The sequence below is a fragment of the Staurois parvus genome, unplaced genomic scaffold (assembly GCF_062004578.1).
Source record: "Staurois parvus isolate SC_StPar_1 unplaced genomic scaffold, SC_StPar_1.0 ptg000091l, whole genome shotgun sequence".
Classification (NCBI taxonomy): Eukaryota; Metazoa; Chordata; class Amphibia; order Anura; family Ranidae; genus Staurois; species Staurois parvus.
This window is the reverse complement of record NW_028317887.1, coordinates 3063687-3079773: the sequence shown is the minus strand read 5'-3', so window position 1 is coordinate 3079773 and position 16087 is coordinate 3063687. Positions and strand designations below refer to the sequence as shown.

General features: G+C 41.4%; 1 protein-coding gene across 5 annotated transcripts in view; it reads right to left on the bottom strand.

Moving 5' to 3' along the window:
• The window catches only part of ARHGAP24 (Rho GTPase activating protein 24), a 1010562-nt gene that overhangs the window by 214339 nt on the left and 780136 nt on the right, over positions 1 to 16087 (bottom strand). The window lies entirely within an intron of this gene.

The following is a 16087-nucleotide window of genomic DNA, read 5'->3' as shown; positions in this document are numbered from 1 at the left end:
AATATGTTTGTTACAAACAATGAAAGGATTAGCCTTTCTCTTGCAAGCCCCAGTACAGGTGGAAGTGATTGTGAAACCTCTGAAGTGACAGTAACTGGATCTCAACAGGACCTACTGTGGATAATAAACATATGTAAGGAAAAAGCAACCCCAGATCAGCTATGTTACACAATTAAAGTAAACTGAAATTTGCAGACTTTGGTCTCATTCACACTGTGCAAGGGCCATGTTTGCCCGCATGGGAATGCACAGGTGTTCCATGCATACCTGTACAGGCAGTCCCATTCATGTCAATTAGGACGCAGTGGCTGCATGGACACAGCTGCTGCTCCCAGTCTGACAACTGCGTGGGTGCCACGAATGCACACTGTCTGCATTTAGGACCACGCATCCACACCTGTACAGCTGTCAAACTGGGAGCAGCATTTGTGTCTGTGCTGCATCCCAGTAGACATGAATGGGACCATCTGTATTGGGATGCATTGAACACTGGTGTGGCCATACATGGCCCTTACATAGAAACCTTTGAGAATGAGACCTACATTTACACTTGCCTCCTGTGTTTGATTTAACTGAATACAGGAGAAATTATCTAGGAAGTATAAAAAATCTTTATGTAATGGTCGTGCGTACCTTGCACCCGAATAGTTGTATGTGAGTAGCAGTCATTTGTTCTGGTCACAAGTCTTCCATGCCATTTTGTCAGAAGAGAGATATGGCCACAGTGACCTTTTCCTGTCTCCCCTTTTCCTTTCAGCTCAAACAAACCACATTATCTTAGCTGCCGCCAGACACCCCTTATCAGTTTGGTAATAGGACTAGCAGGATCTAACTCCCAATACATGTTGCAGGGCCCATAAAACTGTCTAACTTAGCTGCTTCAGTGAATAGAGGTAAGAAACATTGGGTCATATATTATTTGGAATCCATAGAATACTCATATCTGTCTCATGGTAGAAGCCATCATCATCCCACTATATGCATAACATCTGAAATTATGATGGTATCGCCAGAATAAAGTCATATTCACCTTCATTAGTTATTGGACAGCATTTTGAACCCAAACACCCCTATGCTAGGAGGTACCAGAATGGATTAAGCCTCCAAGCTGCTCATATGAGAAATAGTTATCTGAGACCTGTCATGTCTATATCCATGTTGAAGTTAATTTCATGCTGGACAATAATCTGCATGTTAGCAGACTTTAAACGGTAAGTATTTAGAAATTTGAATACTTACAGAAAACTGTATTTGGGTCTTGGCCATTGTGCCGCCATTGGCAGCTACAACTGTCGATCATCGGGTCCCACAGGGTGACCTCCCAGCAACCACCCCTTTAACCAGATGATTGCCCAGATGGTCTGTGCCAACACCCCTTTAATACTACAGAGAGGGGCATGCCAGGACATTTTCAGCAGCTCTCATTTAACATCAAACCTAGGAACACTAGACTTGAGAGAGCTACTGTACCATCTTTGCTTATCCATTAGACTCTGCACACAAGGACATTGTTAAGTATTCTTCATTTTCAATGCCTTTTTATTTATCTGTTGCCTTGCTTTCTCTTTATTTCTTTGTAACACCCTTTTTTCTGTAAATATTTTATTTGCCCCTTTTTGACCTTTTCATTATTAAACGCTATTTTGAAAAGTGCTGAAATTGTCTCTAATGCTTTTAATGCAAGCTAAAGAATCCTTGTCTCTTGAGTGCTACTGTATAAGTTAAATTTCTGAATTTTCCTGTCTGTGGTTATTTTTCATATTTGTTCTTGTTAATATTGTGAAGAGCTGTTAGGCCAAATGCTATCTGGTGGCAGTTTGGGTTTTAAAGGGTTAATTGCTTAGGTAGCTTAGCCTAGTGGCAAACACTCTCAGGCTACTGGCACCTAGATTGAGGTCCCATGAGCTGGAAAACCTTTGTGCAGGGTACAGCTGAGAGTGGAATTGTATGTAAGTGACAGCAGGGTGTAAGATTGGCTATTCCTTTTTTCATGAGATGGTGAGTAGGCAAGGGTTGGGCACCTCATTCATCACACGTTTTGCTTCCCAGATCAAGATCTTTTGTATTTAAATGTACTTACGTTTACATGTGTATAAATGTGTTTAGATACATTCAAGGTATCTATTCTGCTTCTGGGTGCACAGAATTCTGATTTCTCTAAACACAGCTAAACTAAATGGTTACAAATGCAGGTAAACACAGTGTTAATTATACAATTTAAAAACATTCCATGTGTAGAGATGTGCTGGTTGCTTTAAATCTTAAACAGCAGTTGCAAAGCATTTTTTTGTCTTTTCTCTCTTTGTGAGTGACAGACAGGGAAAGCAGGACTGTGCTCTGATTGGTTGTTGCTACAGCTGAGAAGGATCATCCCATAGCAGCACTGTTGCAGCTGAACTTATGATTGGCTGTGGAGGAAAAGGAGAGAGGAAAAAGGAAGAAAAAGCACATGTGGGGAAGCAGACATTTTCAGGGGACCGCATGGAGCAAGGGCTCCTGGTGTAAAGTCACAGAGTCTCACTCTCTGTGCTGCTGTAACCCATAAACTGGGCTGGGAGTGTTTAGCAGAGAAATTGTTGCAGGAGGACAGTATACAAACTAAGGATTGTCCTGCCTGACACTCAGGATTACAGCCACTCAAGTGCATGTGTCTCTCAAAGTCTGGAGCTGCTGAAAGAGAGAGGATTTCTACTGCTGTCTAATGCTATCTAGAGGACAATCCAGAAACAGTGAGTACTCTGTGATGAAAGGGGATTTTGATATTGCTGCATTTGCTGTTCATCTCTGGAGAATGGTCATGAGAAAGCCTGCTCTCTAATTCTCAGAGTGACACACATCTTGGAAAGTCCAAGCTGCTCAGAATTAGCTATTCCTGCTGCTGATTGACGAGAGAACTCTGTCTCTGCATATTACTGGTTTGTCTCCTCAAAACTGGTGTTGTGGCTGAAGAGTGTCTTTTAGTTCCAAATCCCCACAGAAGCTTGCTGTTTTAAATATACTGAGCAAGTGTCAGTATATCAGGATTTCACCTGTATGGTAAAGACTTTGTTGAAGTGTTGTTTTTCTATTGCAATGTTCACTGGAAGATTCTGCTTAAAGGAGACTGTGCTATTCTGCTACCCCTTGATTACAAATACTCTCCCATTTAGAGAGAGAGTTCTCCCCATTGATTTCTCCCCATCTCCCCATAATCCCATTGATTAAAGGGCCCCAACGTTGAGAGACTTTAAGTTTCATCTTACTGGCCAGTGGTTAGGTAGGACATTTCTGCTCTAGATAGTACTGCTATAGCAAATGTCAATAAGCTGCTAAACCTCATTAACAGTTATTGTTTCCTGTGTCAATGTCACCCTAGTCAGTGTGATACTAGTCAGTTTTTGGAGTCTTTGGCGTGTGAATTGTGACTTCTTACTGTGTTATGCAAAGTGGAATCTGTGTTTTATGTACATTACCTGTGTTAAATCAGCTAGTTATTTTTCAGGGTTTGTCTTCTTCAATAAAACCCATAAAAAATATTCTCAGAGTGTCGAAGTATTCTGGGTATAATCGGAGGTGTCACCAGATTCAGGTGGGAGCTGAACCTATATATCTAGCCAAGTTCCACCCAAGGGTGTGCTACACATGCATTTATAACCATTCCAAATGTCCTATAAACCCATATAAACACAGTTATTGCCCCTGTAAATGAGGCCTTAAACTGCGATTAAGGCTTGCTTCAAATGCAGGTCAGATGCAGAAAAACAAGGCCCATCCACATGAGCCCTAGGAGTGCAGAGATATTCTATCAGGTCATAAAATCTCTTTGTATTATCATGGACATTTATGATACTCCGAAGTGCTCATTATCATTGACTAGATGAACCTCACACTGTTCAATTGTTGCCTGAGATGCCTGAATTGGTCACATCACTTGCTTTAATCAGGCCTTGTAATGCCAATTTAATGACTCTTTCTAGCAGCAATGAACAAATCTTTTGTATGACATATGCCTTATCGATGAATCACATTTTTTTCTTTTTTTTTATTAAACTGCAAGCCAATTTTGTAGTTTGATTGACATATTAATCACACTGAGGATCTGATAGTTTTATAAAGTAGTAGCTATTGTTAGAACAAGTTAATAAGACCAGATATATTTTCAGAGTAAATGTTGGAAAAAATCCTGCAGACCACAGAGAACTAAAAAAAAAAAAAAAATAACAAAGCCAATATTACTGAGCTGAAAAGCCAGAGGTTAATGGGAAGAGAATTGTGAGATATTGTAACATCTACTTAAAAGAGAAGTATGGCCAAAGGGTTTTTGGCCACACTTCTCTTTTGGGTCACAGGAATGGACTTACTTGTGCTCTCCTGTGACCTGGAATCTGCGAACAGCGGCTGGCAGCTGATGTCACAGGGTAATTCAAGCTCTGGAAGGATCCCAACAATAATGACAGGATACATCCAGATACCTGACTGGCAGCTGGTTCAGTCCTTTGGAACATTGCAGAGAGCCTGAGCCAGCTGCTTTGAGTCCCCACCCCAGCCCGGACCTCCAGTAAGCACTGAAAGGGCAGAGCAGAGATCCAGTGACAGAGAAGAAATGAGCAATCAGTGGTCATGTGATCTATCAGTTCTTGGTGTTATGGATGGCGGGGAATAGCTTCAGCATCAAACCGATGCTGCAGCAGGAAGGTATATATATATTTATTTTTTAGAATGCCACTTTTCTCCTTTAAAAGTCATTTTTGATGTTGTTTTTTGTTTGGACATGTATGCTATTCAATTGTTAAGCCCACCCCTTGCCAACTCTAGACAGGTTTTTCCTCCATCTTCACTAAGGAAACTTTCTCTTACTTTATGTGCCTATAACCACTAATAAATGAGAAGAACCCCATGGAAAATAATAATAAATTATTATTTAACCCTTTGCAATGTCACTAAAAAAGATTATTTTGATGATTGTGCTCATTGGAAAGATTCCATTCATTTTTTGCCCTGGTGGGCATACAGGAAGCGAGGGGGGGAATTTCCCCCGGGGAAAGGGGGGGGGGTCAAAGAAAAAAACATTTTGACTGGTACTGGTCTATGTACAAACAGGCTAATGGGTCCACTGTCATCTGGTACAAACCACTATTTACAAAATCCCATACAGAAATAAGCTAGCTGACTGCAACAGACCTATACATAATAAACTAGCCACCTCATATTAAAGAATGAAGTAATTTTCAGACTGCATTCCATGAAAAACTAAAAAGTCTCTATTGCCCATCATTTGACAACCCTACCATATGTTCTAATATCTTTGGGGGCTTCAGCACCTGTCATATACAGACATGCAAAAATATTAATGATCCAATAATTTCCTATTTTAAATTCAATTGCCAACCACAATACAGAGGCAGTAATTGATTGCTTTATAGTTCCAGAACACCAATTTTAATTGTTTGCAATCTGTATATGGAAATATTTTAACCAGCAGCTATAAATTTGCCTTGGAATACAAACATGCTAGCATCTCAGTGCTGTTTCCAGTACAGAGTTCCCAGCACATAGATGCTCTACCCCAAGTCCCACTCACAATAAAGTGGAAGTTCAGGCTATTCCTAAGATTAAACCTCCTCCCACTCCCATTCTAACACCTATTCTAGCTACCCTGTGAAAGGAAGATGTGTATACTTACCTATTTTAAGGGTGCTCCTGTCCATTCACTTGATCTCCATAGCGGTGGCTTCAAGGAAGAGGACAACAACCGCTGAAATGCCTGTGTGGTCACATCACCCATAGCCTTGCTATGGGGCATCTGTTGTTGGTTGGTCCACCTTTCCCCTGAAGCCACCGTTGGGAGCCATTCACATGACCAGATCAGAGCACCCTCAGAATAAGTAAGTATACATACCTTTCTTTCACAGGGTAGCTATGATAGAAGTTTGAATGGGGCAGGTTTAGGCATAGTCAGGGAAAGCCTGGACTTCCAATTTAACCTCCAGGGTAAGGTGGACCAGAACTCAAAAAGTGAAGAGTTGCAATGTTATATGGAACATTTAGAAATGTTAACTGTGTCTAACCAGCACCCAGAAGTTCCTCCAAAAGAAAGCCATGCACTTTTTACAAATAAACCCAGAGACCTTCCCATTCGCAATCAGTCTGGCGAAAGAAGCAGTTATTTCTTCCCAGCAGCAAAAGCAGCTGCTTACTGATACAGGGAAGCCAGACCACGGATCACGTGACCAGACTGGAGCAGGTTAAACATGGAAATTTATACAGGTAATCCACAAATCAATTGTATTGGTAGATCTCCCAACTTTCCATGCTTGCCTAACTCAACAGTTGATCGTTGCTGTGTAGTTTGCAACTAATGAGGTTCTTCTTTAAGCTGTTCCCTTCAAGGTGGGGCTGTTTGTTTGCCGAATGGTGGAATGGTCTGCTGGAGTTATCCCCTAATTCTGAGAGATGCCAGTGGTGTTTTTCCCATACTTTGAGCATTATGGTGGATGAGCCTGACCTGTGGAGGAGCCATTTGTTTACTATGCGCATTTAATATGCGCTTCTGGTGAGTGCATTCAACAGAAGTATGTCATCACCCATCACTTACTATCATGAATATATATTGGACTATTTATCTGGAATATTGATATATTAGTTTTGTGTTTTACCTATTATATTTGTTGGATGTTCCACTACTGTCACCAATACAGTGCTGTTGGATCACTTTTGCGCTGCCATTTTAATTTAACATTGTTCACTACAGTGCCATTTCAGAGTGCTTTACCTATAGTACCATTGTGTATATTCACTAATGTCACTAATTTTGATAAATATTTAATTCATGACGTTATTGTGATTTATTATTAGCGCTGCACTTTATGCCATTTAACGTTTTGATATGTGTGTTTGCCTAGGCATTCCTTTGCCCACAGCCTTATAGCTGTGTATCTACAGTGTGAGAACTAGGGCACTGCTGCCTATAGCTGCTAGCTTTATGCATTTTGGCGTAAGATTGGTGTTGTCTCTGCTGTGCTATTCACAGTTTCCCATATTGGAGGCTCTACCATTAGGAAGGAAGCAAAACTCTGTCTCTACCAAGGTCATTACCTCCACATTGAGACATAGTGCAGAATAAGGCATGGTAAGCCAGTAATGGGAAACGATCAGCTGCAGGAAGACCACAGGCAAAACTGGTGACTATTCTGTTGTCCTTTGCTTGCCTTTCAAGCACTGCTACCAGAGTTCAGTTCCTCTTTAAAGCAGTAGAACACTTTTTTTTTTTTTTTTTAAATTGCTGATAGGCAGGGTATTTATGACACAAGAGACCCTAGTGGTCTCTTCTGTCATAAATGCTTCCTTTCAGCATGAACATTTACAGCCATGATCTGTGCTGTTGAGATGTGACTCCAGTGCGCATGCACGGGAGTGACATCATTGCGGCCTGGCCATTCAAATGGCCAAATGCACAGATCCAAGAAGGTAGACCGGGTGAAGTTGGGACCCTCTGGATTGTTCACAGTGCAGTACTGGAGGGCTCAGTTTGACAGGTAAGCCTGTCACAACGTGCTAATATGTAGTGGATACTTGTACAATATGGCATAACCCACCTGGGAGATCCTAAAAAGAAGCAAAAGTGGACTTTACTACCTCTTTAAAGCTGAACTCCAGCAGAAGCAAACATTGTCTAAATTCAAGAGGCATGTGTATTCTTATTTGAATATGTATTTTGTGTATTTCTTCAAGATCTGTGCTGCAATCTAGAGTGAAACTTTGCCTTTGTGCAGGAGTTCCTTGTAATAAAGACCAGTCACTGACACTCTCTCTTCCTATGCAAGGTGACTTGTATTGTAACAACAAACCTGTCTTTTTTAGCAGGCAGTCTGTAGTAGGTGGGTGGCTCTGGGTCCCACAGCTCTGCTATTAACACGGGTTATGTAAAGCATGGTGATGATGTCACTGCTTATTTTACAGGGTAATATTTGGGCTTGCAGAGGCATTTGGTGCACGCAAAGTAGATTTTTATCCTTTGCAAATATTGAGGAATATATTTAAATTAAAGTTTCTGTGCTTAGAGTTCTGCAATAAACCCTAACGCTACAAACAAGTTTAGAGTCAGTCCAAAACAAGTTTGGACCCAGTCTGTTTAGGGGTTCAGACAAATGCTCGAATATTTGCCTGTTCGGTGGGAGCTGATGTGTATAAAAGCATAAACGTGGTATTACTACTGATGGGGAACCATTCAAGACCAGCTGCACACCAATGACCTCAACTCTTTGTAAAATGTTTATTCAGCCACAAACAGCATACCGGGTTTTCCCAGGTGCCACCCATCCTTGTTGTGTGTCACCCTGATGGAGTTCTTCATAATGAATAAGCCTACTAAGGTGAAACGTGTCAAGGAGGGGCAGTACCTGGGCGGGGACATCTTGTATGCCGTTTGTGACTGAATAAAGATTTTATAAAGAGGTCACATCATTGGTGTTTCACCCTGATGGACTTCTTCATAATGAATAAACCTACCAAGGTGAAATGCTTCAAGGAGGGGCAGTCCCTGGGCGGGGACATCTTGTATGCCGTTTGTGACTGAATAAAGATTTTATAAAGAGGTCACATCATTGGTGTTTCACCCTGATGGACTTCTTCATAATGAATAAGCCTACCAAGGTGAAACGTGTCAAGGAGGGGCAGTACCTGGGCGGGGACATCTTGTATGCCGTTTGTGACTGAATAAAGATTTTATAAAGGGGTCACATCATTGGTGTTTCACCCTGATGGACTTCTTCATAATGAATAAGCCTACCAAGGTGAAACGCTTCAAGTAGGGGCAGTCCCTGGGTGGGGACATCTTGTATGCCGTTTGTGACTGAATAAAGATTTTATAAAGAGGGCACATCATTGGTGTTTCACCCTGATGGACTTCTTAATAATGAATAAGCCTACCAAGGTGAAACGTGTCAAGGAGGGGCAGTCCATGGGCAGGGACATCTTATATGCTGTTTTGACTGAATAAAGATTTTATAAAGAGGTCACATCATCGGTGTGCAGCTGGTATTGACATGGATGGGCTCCTTAGCTGGCACTTAAGGCACCAGCATTTGAGGAGAGGCATCAGTCAGTGGAGTGGTGCTGTTGGGTCTGGGTCATTCAACAGGGTATTACTACCTCTGTAATTCATGACTGCTTCCCACTTTCAAAGGTTATTAAGGATATCGTTGGGTGCAGGCAGCAGTGAGAGCCTGTGGGAAAGGACAGTCCCTGGAGAGTGGAGGCTCTTGTGCACATCATAGGATAGCGGTGGGGCTCAAGTAAGTATTAAGGGAGCTGCTACACACAAAAAGTTTTTACCTTCATGTATAGAATGCATAAAGGAAAAAAAACTTGAGACTTTAGAACCACTTTAAGCATTACTAAAATTGCTTCTACCAGCCAAACTTTTTTCTTTTTTTTGCTTTGATACAAGTTCCCCATGGCAGTGCCCAGCACTCTAGGCCATTTGTTTGACAATCCCCAGCATACTAACATAGAAAATGTCCAGAACTTTTGTTTAAAGTGGAAGTCTGGTCACATGATCGTTTGCTAGCACCAGCTTTAGGGGAGAGGAGAGACAGTCAATAATGGATGCCCCATAGCAAGCCTATGGGCAATGTCACCACCCAGGCATTGCAGCCATTCTTGGCACTCCGGCACTCTCTCCTCTCCCCTGAAGCCAGAGCTGGGCACAGATTATGTGACCATACCAGGGCACCCTTAGGCAGGCCATACACTATACAATGTTCTGTCCAACTTCTACCCAATTTTCTTTAGATTTACCTTAAACTATGTAATGCAAGGTTAACAATTTTACACTTCCGCGCTATATAAGTTTAAATGTCATTAAATATAAAAAAGAAGCAGCCAGCACAGTATCGCAGGTATCAATACATGGAGCTTATAAAACAAAAAATGTACGGCGTTACAAATACAAAACTAAACAAAAAATGAATAATAAATGAAAATAATAAATTATAATGTCCAATGATGTGCACAAAAAAAATTAAATATAAAGTCTCTCGTGACAAATAAAAGTTCTAATAATTAAAAAAAAACGCCTTTGGGATCCACCATCACCAGCACCTCAAAAAATACTGCCTCTTAACAGACTTGAGTGACCCCACAATTAAGTGACAGTCAGGAAAAGCATAGTGCGGATACCAAAATAAGATGATGAGCTCCGTTATTGTTGACTCTGGGGGGATACAGTGCACTCCAAATACTGGATGTAGATAGACGCCAATAGGATCCCTCTCATTAGATTCCCAAAATCAGTTTGGGAACTAATGCCTTGATTGGAATGGGAATCTAATGAGAGGGATCCTATTGGCGTCTATCTACATCCAGTATTTGGAGTGCACTGTATCCCCCCAGAGTCAACAGTAATGGAGTTCGTCATCCTATTTTGGTATCCGCACTATGCTTTTCCTGAATTGTGGGGTCACTCAAGTCTGGTAAGAGGCAGTATTTTTTGAGGTGATGGTGGATCCCCAAGGCGTTTTTTTAAAATTATTTGAACTTTTATTTGTCACGAGACACTTTATATTTAATTTTTTTCCGTACATCATTGGACATTATAATTTATAATTTTCATTTATTATTTATTTTTTGTATAGTTGTAGTTTTGTGTTGTAGCGCCGTACTTTTTTTGTTTTATATGTAGTGCAAGGGCACGCCTAATTGGATACTATTGAAAGTGTTGTTTATGTTTGACCTCGTATTATATGGTTTTTGGTAAATTTAAAGTATAATTCTCAAGAAAATTGTATAGTGTATGGCCAATCTTAGAGTAGGTAAGTATACGCATCTTTCCTCTAGAGGCTAATTAGTATAAGCATAAGAATGGGGGTGGGAGCATGTTTAAGATTAGACCGGCCAGCCACTTTAACATTTAGCTCCCATTAACTTGAGTAGATTTTGGATTCCGCACTTTAGTTATGTTCGCTGAACCCTGCCTGAATTGATTCCAGATATGACCACCTAACACTAATGCCGGCCATAGATGGTTCGAAAATCGGCCGATTTTTTTGTCCGAAAGATTAATCGGCCAATTTTCGCACTGTTAGTGGGTTAATTCGTCGGCCGGTTTTCGCATTTTTTCCACTTTTGGATTATCGGTCATGTTGGAAAATTCGTGGAAAATGACTGATTTTCACGTCAATGATGGTCAAATCGTACGATCGTTTTTACGAAAAAAATATGCGCATGAGCCATGACCTGGAAGGAACAGAAGTTTTGCCTGTTCTATGGGGTGAACTTTATGACTTGGTCGGCCGATTTTCGTAATAATTGGTGGTTACGTCGGTTTAACGAACGACCGATGTTTTGTTTATCGGACGAAAAAACAGACGCTTTTCGAGTCGTCTATGGCCTGCATTAGCCTCCATTATCTAAGCATAACCCTTGTCTGCCAAGATGCACTGAAAATCTGTCCTTCCTGCAATAAAATATGACAGCACAGTAATCCCAGGGCTAGAATCTATCGTTTTTTTCCTGCCAATAATGTCCAGGTAAATGTTGAAGATTTATATTTTCTTGGTTTATTCCCAAAGGAAATGTATCAATGTGCAAACTGCACCCTCTGCTGATATCTAATGATCATTTGCAGCTTAGTTGTTCTTTCTAGTTAGTAATAAATAATTGCTTGTGTCAGAACAGACTCCTACACTGAAGGAAAAAAGAAATCTCAAAATGCTTATACATCCAGTGAGACGAATAAAATATGAGGAGGAAACTGACACAGAGCAGCAAAGATCCTGTTTCAAGTGCCTGCTGTATATAGCAACCGCGGCGTTCATAGTGTATTGATTTGCTGGCATGCTATCTATGTGCACAGGAGCCGTGACTGTTTGTCTTAGTCACATGGATACTGCAATCCTTTTACTGGCATTTATATTTGTCTGGCTGAAACACTAGATGAAGATAACCATACAGACTTGTAGAGGGAAACCTCTTCAGAGTGCAACATATGTTATTGCAGCTTCAAACTCATGAACATAGGAAATGTTAGACTGAGCCCTGGTTCCCACTGATGTGGTGAGGAATTTGCAGCTTTTTCAGTGCGAATACTGCACCGCATCAGACTCGCACCCCGTTCATGCGAACCGCTGCGGGTGTGTATGTTGAGTTAACAACACACCGAAAGCAGTACGCAAAATGCTGTGCGATGTGCAGAATCGGATCGCATAGGTGTGAATACCCATGCGATCCGATTCTAGTGTGGAACCAAAAAAGGTTCCTGCGTGTTTTTGGTGCGGTTGTGATGCGATTAGAGCCATACAAAATGTATGGCTCCAATCGTACCGCGCACAAATCACATGTGATTTGCACAGTAATGTGGTGCGGTTCCTGTGCGAATCACATGCGATATACCGCACCGCACATATGTGAACCCAGTCTGAAGAATGTTAACCTAACACACTGTTATACATCAACATAATAAAAGATCTCCAATCTGTCAATGGAAAAGTAAGTACACTGTAAGCATGTCAACCAAGAAAACAGTTTGATCACCTTTGTTACCCATCTCAGCTATCAACGACTGAAATTTTGTTTTTGGATGAATGAAAAGTTACTGTCATAAGCCAAACAGTATGGCATGCGATTTACAAATCGCACCTCAAGTTGCATCGAATGTATTTCTATGGCACTGTCTTAGCCCCCGGACCCATGAAAGTCGATTTTGAAATTGTGCGACTTGCAGTGAAGGTGACCTGCCGATTTCAGTTGCGATTTGCAAGACATCTGACACAGATGACCCTTTAGATTGTAAGCTCCATGAGCAGGGCCCTCCTATTCCTTCTGTACTGAAATGTATTGTAATTGTACTGTCTCCCTATATTGTAAAGTGCTGAGCAAACTGTTGGCGCTATATAAATCCTGTATAATAATAATAATTATGCAAATCACAACAAAAGTGCATGCACTACTTTAGAAATCGGTGTGGCTCCGACCAAGTCGGAACCGCACTGATATGACCGCTCTAATAGTGGACAATAGGGTGCAACTTGGCATACGATTTGCAAATTGCCTGGCATGCAAATCAGACCCGATGTGAATGGGGTGTTAATCAGTGCGATTTGAAGTAGTGCAATTTCAAATATAGTTACTGCCCTACTTTTTTTCCAATTTCATTTATTTATTTCAGGTACTTATATAGCGCCATCAATTTATGCAGCGCTTTACATATATATTGTTCATTCACATCAGTCCATAACCCTCAAGGGGTGTACAATCTAAGGTCCTTAACTTTCATTCATACACATATTAGGGCCAATTTAGACAGGATCCAATTAACCTACCAGCATGTCTTTGGAGTGTGGGAGGAAATCGGAGTACCAGGAGGAAACCCACACAGTCACAGGGAGAACATGCAAACTCCAGACAGGAGGTGCTATGGCTGGGATTCAAACCAATGACCCTAGTATTGCCAGGTGGAAATGCTAACAATTTAACCACTGTGCTGCCCAGTGATTTCATTGCGACTTGCATTGAAATCTGGTAAATGAAGTTGCAAGCTGCAGTGAAATCGGAGCTACAGATCGCACTGATCTACAGCTTTGAAATTGTGCTACTTCAAGTGAAGTAGCACAAATTCAAAGTCGCATTCAGTGTGAACCAGGGCTTAATGTCAAATAAAAAACTAAGGGGGTTATTTACTAAAACTGGAGAGTGCAAAATTCAGTGCCACTCTGCTTAGCCTCTTAGATTGTAAGCTCCAAGAATCAGGCCCTCCTATCCCTCTTGTATTGAACTGTATTTTTGCTGTATTGTCTCCCATTATATTGTAAAGTGCTGAGCAAACTGTTGGCGCTATATAAATCCTGTATAATAATAATAAAAATAGAAACCAATCAGCTTCCAGGTTTTATTGCCAAAGCTTAATTGAAAAAGCTGAAGTTAAAAGCTGATTGACTGCCATGCACCAGATTCTGAGTGCTCCAGTTTTAGTAAATCTCCCCCTAAGTGTCACAGTGGCTAAAAGGTCAGCACTTCTGCCTGGCAGCACTAGGGTCATTGGTTTGTATCACAGCCACTGCACCACCTGCCTGGAGTTTGCATGTTCTCCCTGTGCCTGCGTGGGTTTCCTCCAGGTACTCCAGTTTCCTCCCACACTCCAAAGACATGCTGGTAGGTGAATTGGCTCCTGTCTAAATTGGCCCTAGTATGTGTATGTATGAATGTAAGGCCGGCCATACATGGGTCGATTTTCGAATGATTTTTCATTTGAAATCGGACCTAAGAATATTCGGACAATTTTTGCTCTGTTAGTGGTACAATGGCACCGGCCGATTTTCATGGTTCCTCCCCATTTCGTGGAAAATTCATGAAAAACTACCTAATTTACGAAATCACTGGAGGCACCATTTGATTACAGAATGAACAATGTTTTCGATTTTTGCTCGAATTCAACCCATGTATGGCCTGCTTTAGTTAGGGACCTTAGATTGTACGCCCCTTGAGGGTTAGGGACTGGTGTGAATTTACAATATATATGTAAAGCGCTGCGTTTTTGCTTACAGTTCACACCACACGCAGTTCCGGTGCAGTTTTGATGCATTTTGCTATGTTCCAGTATGGTTCTGTGCAGAAACAAATGCAGCATGTTCTACTTTTTTTTCTGCAGCGGAAACTGACTGGGACTGACTGCACTAGTGTGAACCAGGGCCATTGGAATACATGAAAAACACTGTGCATGCATTTTTGATGAAGAAAAAAAGTGCACTGAACTGCATCTAGTGTGAACTAGCCTTTAGGTCTATAATCCTGCATGCTTCCACAAAGGCTGTTGAGGGCAGCACAGTGGCTAAATGGTTGGCAATACTAGGGTTGTTGGTTCAAATCCCAACCACTGTACCACCTCCCTGGAGTTTGCATGTTCTCTCTGTGCCCAGTGGTGTATTTAGGTTTTGTGCTGCCTTAGGCAACACAAAAATTGACACCCCCATCCTCCCCCCACGGAGAGAGTCTGATATTGACCAAGAACACCCCTGCCCTCCACCCAAGTCTTTCACTACCACTGCCCCCCATGCACCAGCCACCATCCTCTATGGCGAGAGAGAGAAAGACACTCACCTTCACAGCTCCGTACATCCCCAGGAACGAGAGTCGGGCTGTGCATACACTGTCATGAAACCCGCAGCCTTTCTCAGAACCCACCAAGTCCCCATACCGCATGTGTCCTTTCTTACATCCCTTCTTCCAAGGGGCAGTGCTGCCCCCCCCCCCCCCTGAAAAATGCAGCCCTAGGCAAATGCCTTGTTTGCCTTGTGGTAAATACACCCCTGCCTGTGCGAGTTTCCTCTGGGTACTCTGGTTTCCTCCCACACTCCAAAGACATGCTGGTAGGATAACTGGCTCCTGTCTAATTTGATCCTAGTATGTGTATGTATGAATGTGAGTTAGGGACCTTAGATTGTACACCCCTTGAGGGTTAGGGACTGATGTGAATGTACAATATATATGTAAAGCGCTGCATAAAATGACAGCACTATATAAGTACATGTAAATAAATATACCTGTAATAAAAAATAAATAAAAACATAAAAAAAAGTTACTGTAATAAGTACAACACAAATGTCATTATTTAATAAAAATAAAAAATGTAATTTATTTATTTATTACAGGTGCTTATATAGCGCCTTCAATTTACTCAGCGCTTTACATATATATTGTACATTTACATCAGTCCCTAACCCTCAAGGGGTGTACAATCTAAGGTCCCTAACTCACATTCATACATACACATATTAGGGACAATTTAGACAGGATCCAATTAACCTACCAGCATGTCTTTGGAGTGTCGGAGGAAACTGGAGTACCCGGAGGAAACCCAAGCAGGCACAGGGAGAACATGCAAACTCCAGGCAGGTGGTGCCGTGGCTGGGATTTGAACCAACGACCCTAGTACTGCCAGGCAGAAGTAATTACCACACTAATGTAAAAAATCCTTAATAATGATAGTAGTATAAGTGATACAAGACCAATCCAAAGAGCAATTTCCCCTCCTGCCCACGAAACAACATTTCACATTAGTTAAAAAGCCCCTCTAAGCATCTATTGCCTTTAAATAAATAATCATCTTAGAAAT